Source organism: Nannospalax galili, unplaced genomic scaffold, assembly GCF_000622305.1.
Source record: "Nannospalax galili isolate Female #2095 unplaced genomic scaffold, S.galili_v1.0 scaffold936, whole genome shotgun sequence".
NCBI classification, from domain to species: Eukaryota; Metazoa; Chordata; class Mammalia; order Rodentia; family Spalacidae; genus Nannospalax; species Nannospalax galili.
The window spans coordinates 1,800,793-1,804,902 of record NW_008337142.1 but is presented as its reverse complement, the minus strand read 5'-3'; the positions used below and the strand labels follow the sequence as shown (position 1 = coordinate 1,804,902).

The 4,110-nt window shown below is 38.7% G+C and overlaps 1 pseudogene; it reads right to left on the bottom strand.

Annotated features, from left to right (window-relative positions):
• Positions 1-1,094: 1,094 nt before the first annotated feature.
• On the bottom strand, positions 1,095-3,819 carry LOC103733357 (annotated as a pseudogene).
• Positions 3,820-4,110: the final 291 nt, after the last annotated feature.

The window sequence follows — 4,110 nt, the reverse complement described above, 5'->3', positions numbered from 1 at the left end:
AATGATGGTGACTGTAGAGTTGGGGAAGGACCATGGATACTACTATGTATCTTTGAGATTGAAGGCCAGAGATGTACTAGCTCTGATGTCTAAGAATGAGCAAACCATCGATTTCAGCTGAAGAAGAGTGAGTTTATGCTTTCCACAAGTTTTGTTCTAGTCAAGAATTTACCCTCATGGAGGAGGAAAATTTTCTTTAGCAAATCCATTGAAGCAGTAAACAGACTCTCAGAAACATCTTAACACACACACACACACATTTTACTAGTTATTTTCGAGTACCCCTTCATTTATTTTAACTACCCTGTGAGGCAGCCACAGCAAACAGCATATAGCATTACAACCTGGGACATTTTGCACATCCATAAGAATTTATCATCACTGAATATCTTTACTTTTTAGCATTTATGTGCTTCTTTTACATCTATTTTATTGACATCCTAGAAAAGAATTGCATGGGAAATGATCAAATCCAACAGTACTGTTAACAAGGTTCTGGGCAGTCTCAAAGGTATCAAGTGGAGTCTCACTTAAGTACTGTTTCTGAATGTAGTATATCTTTTTCCCTCTGATACCATACTATTGAAGAAATGCAGATGTCACCCCATGAGCTTGAACTACTAGGGCTTTTAAGAAGCAATACCGTACATGGGATATAAAAGTGGAAAGGAAGCTACTGAGCATGGAAAGGTGCAAAGTGAGCAGTTAGATAAGATGGAAGACAAGAAAGGGAAGGATCAAGAAGACAAACTATGTTTGAAAAATGAAGCCTAATATTTTGAATGATGATTAAAAATGTATTAAAATATACATCACGTGGCTGGAGAGATGGACTAGCAGTTAAGAATATTAGCTGTTTTTGCAGAGGATACAAGGTCAGTTCCCAGCCCCCACATGGTAGGAGATCCTGCACCCTCTTCTAGTCTCTGTGGGCCCTGGACAGCACAGGTACATTTATATACATGCAATCAAAACACTCATACACATAAAATAAAGATATACATATTCAAAAATATAATCCAAAATATGATCTGATAGAAGTGAATCTCAGTTTTGTGCATCCCAAAATAGTAATAAAGGTCATATCTACAGTATTATTTTTCCTTCAGAACAACCTTCTTGAAAGCACTCTTGACCTCCTTCTTCCTCAGACTGTAGACCAGGGGGTTCAGCATAGAGATGACCATAGTGTAGAACACAGATATGATTTTGTCAGTGTCCATGGTATGACTGGAGCTGGGCTGCAAATACATGAAGGTGACAGTCCCATAGAAGATGAACACTGCAGTGAAGTGGAAGGCACAGGTGGATATGGTCTTTTGATATCCTGATGCTGAATGCATCCTTAGGACGGTGATGAAGATGATCATGTAGGATATTAAGATTATGATGACAGCAAAAGATATTGAAGCTGGCTACATAAATAACTATCAGCTCATTAACATGTCAGAGCAACAGAGAGCCATGACTGCTGGAGCATCACAGAAAAAGTGATGGGTTGTGTTGGATTTACAGAAGGAGAGACTGAACATGTCCCCAGTGTAGATGGAAACATTCAGGAAAACAAGGACATAGCAGCCTGTGACCAGCCATGCATACATACTAGTAATCATGGTGATTGCCTAGTACAGGGGCTTATACACTGCTGCATAGTTATCATAGGTCATTGAGGCCAACAGGTAATTTTCTACAGTACAAATCCTCCAAAAAAGAACATCTGAGTAGCACAGGCATTATAGGAAACAACCTTGTCACCATTTATGAGTTCAGCCATAATTTTTGGTGTGACAGCTGTAGAGTAACAGAAATCCACCAGATACAGGTTACCTAGGAAAAAGTATATAAGAGTGTGGAGTTGAGAGTCCAAGAGAATCAGCAAGATCATCCCCAGGTTCCAAACCAGAGTGATGGTGTAGATGAGGCGGAAGGTGATACAAAGGGGAACCTGCAGGCCTGGGTCATCAGTGAGTCCCAGAAGGATGAACTGTGTCACCTTTCCTCTCCATCACTGTTGACTGGAAATCACTAGATGCCTTGTGGAAATGAAAAGAACAAGAACAATGTGAAAAAGAGAGGAATTTTAAAATTTGGAAGTGTTTCCTCATCCCTAAGGGTTTTCCAATTGAAACATACCTATGTGAAGATTGAAAACTAGCATGCATTTATGAGAAAGAGCATGCAACTTTTGTCTTTCTGGGGTCTGAGTTACCTCACTTAGGATAACAGTTTACATTTTCAAACATTTACGTTCAAATTTCATAATTTCATTTTTCTTAAACTGATAAGGTATCATGGGGGAGTGGTTCATATGAGGGAAGATAAAATGTGCAATATCAATGGAAAAGGTGTGTAAAGGATGAGCCAGGCTTCATTGGGTGAGTAATGGGAGAAAGACAGAAGAGGGAGTAGGAAGAGGGATAGCAAGTGCTGAAGACCTTTTGAAAGTATTGTGTGAAAACCTACTTTGAAGTTTCAATATATTCATATACAATACTTCAAAAGAAACTGAATGTAGCTACCCACTAACAAGGATTCAATGGCCCTAGTCGATTAGGAAATGAAAAGTTCAATGCCAGGAGTGGACTCCCTCTCTTGGAGTTGCTGACCAGAGAAATCTCAAAGCTCCTCAAACAATACTGACTACTGCCATTGTCTCTGGTTATCCTCCAGAAGTTGAAGGTAAACCCATATTGTTGAAGATACTACAGACCTGAGTCATAGAACAAACTAGAAAAAAAGGCTGTTACTAGTCCTGAGCTACGTCTTTGCTGACTAGCTGTCATAGTACTAGAAGGTGTTATGCACATTACTGATGGAGAAAGATATTCATCAACTTTTCACAGCTGTGAATCCTGTGAATTACTATAGCAACTGGCTTGGCAAAATGTACCCAATAGTACTATAGTGCTGCAAATACTATGGGAAGAATCCACTCTATAATCGGATTTAAGGCCCATTTCATAGAAGGGAGTACATGCTACTGTTATGGGGCATGAGCCTGTGGCTAGACACATCACAGGCCATGCGGGGGAATCCACTACTATCATTCTGCTAAACACACATAGTAGTAAACTGACCCATAATAAACACTGTAATACCCATAGATTAATACATCTTTCAACTGTCACCAGAAAAGATTCTTCCTGCAGCAATGGAAGTCAACACAGAAACTCACAGATCGTAAACATGCAGAGAATAAGAGACTACAGGGTGCTCAGTCCTAAATGGGACACCTATGTCACACCTTTTCTTCCTAAGAGGAGGAGAGAAGAAGAGGGGGCAGAAAAAGTATAAAAGGCAAAGGTGGTAGATGAATACAAGGAAACTGTGTTGTCTGGACACACATGGTAGTTGAACATATGAACCCATAGTGCTTAGGACAGCATACACAGTACTTGTTAAAATCCAACCAGGCAGGGGCCGAGCATGGATGGGAGAGGTGGGCAGGAGACCCCATCATTTGCTGAGAATCTATTGGCAACTGATGGCTGCTTGGAGAGTTAGTTTTCCTTACTTGTGTGATACCTTGTAGGTTGACTAGATTCCAGGGCATGAACTCACACCCAGGAGCACTTGGAAGGCAGAGATTGGAAGTGATAGGATTTTAAAAAACAAAATTTTTAAGTAAATAAATACAAGTAAATAAAGGGATAAAAGGACAGATAACAATGGGAGGGCATGAAATGGGAGTATTGGGAAGAGGATTGACGAGGTAGGAGGGTTTCTGAATGTCATAAAAATATTTTATATGAAATTCTGAAATCAAAAAATTTCAAAGTGTAAGAATGATATGCAGTTATTTACTTCAAGATTCTCCATGGGTTTAAAAATAGTTTGGTACACAAGTTAAAGGTATTATTACATGCTATTGAATCTGAAGAATTTTAATGAATCATTGGTGCAATTTGAAATTTCTATCCATTTTCAACCTGGATGTAAGCTATATATTTATATATTTATTTTTTCTTTTTTTCTTTTTAAAAAAACTTTATTGAGAATTTCATACATGCATATAAGGTGTTTTGATCAAATCCATGCCCATTTCTGGATGTAAGCTATTTAATAACGTGATACAAATGACTCATCTGAATTAATTTGCCTCCAAAATCC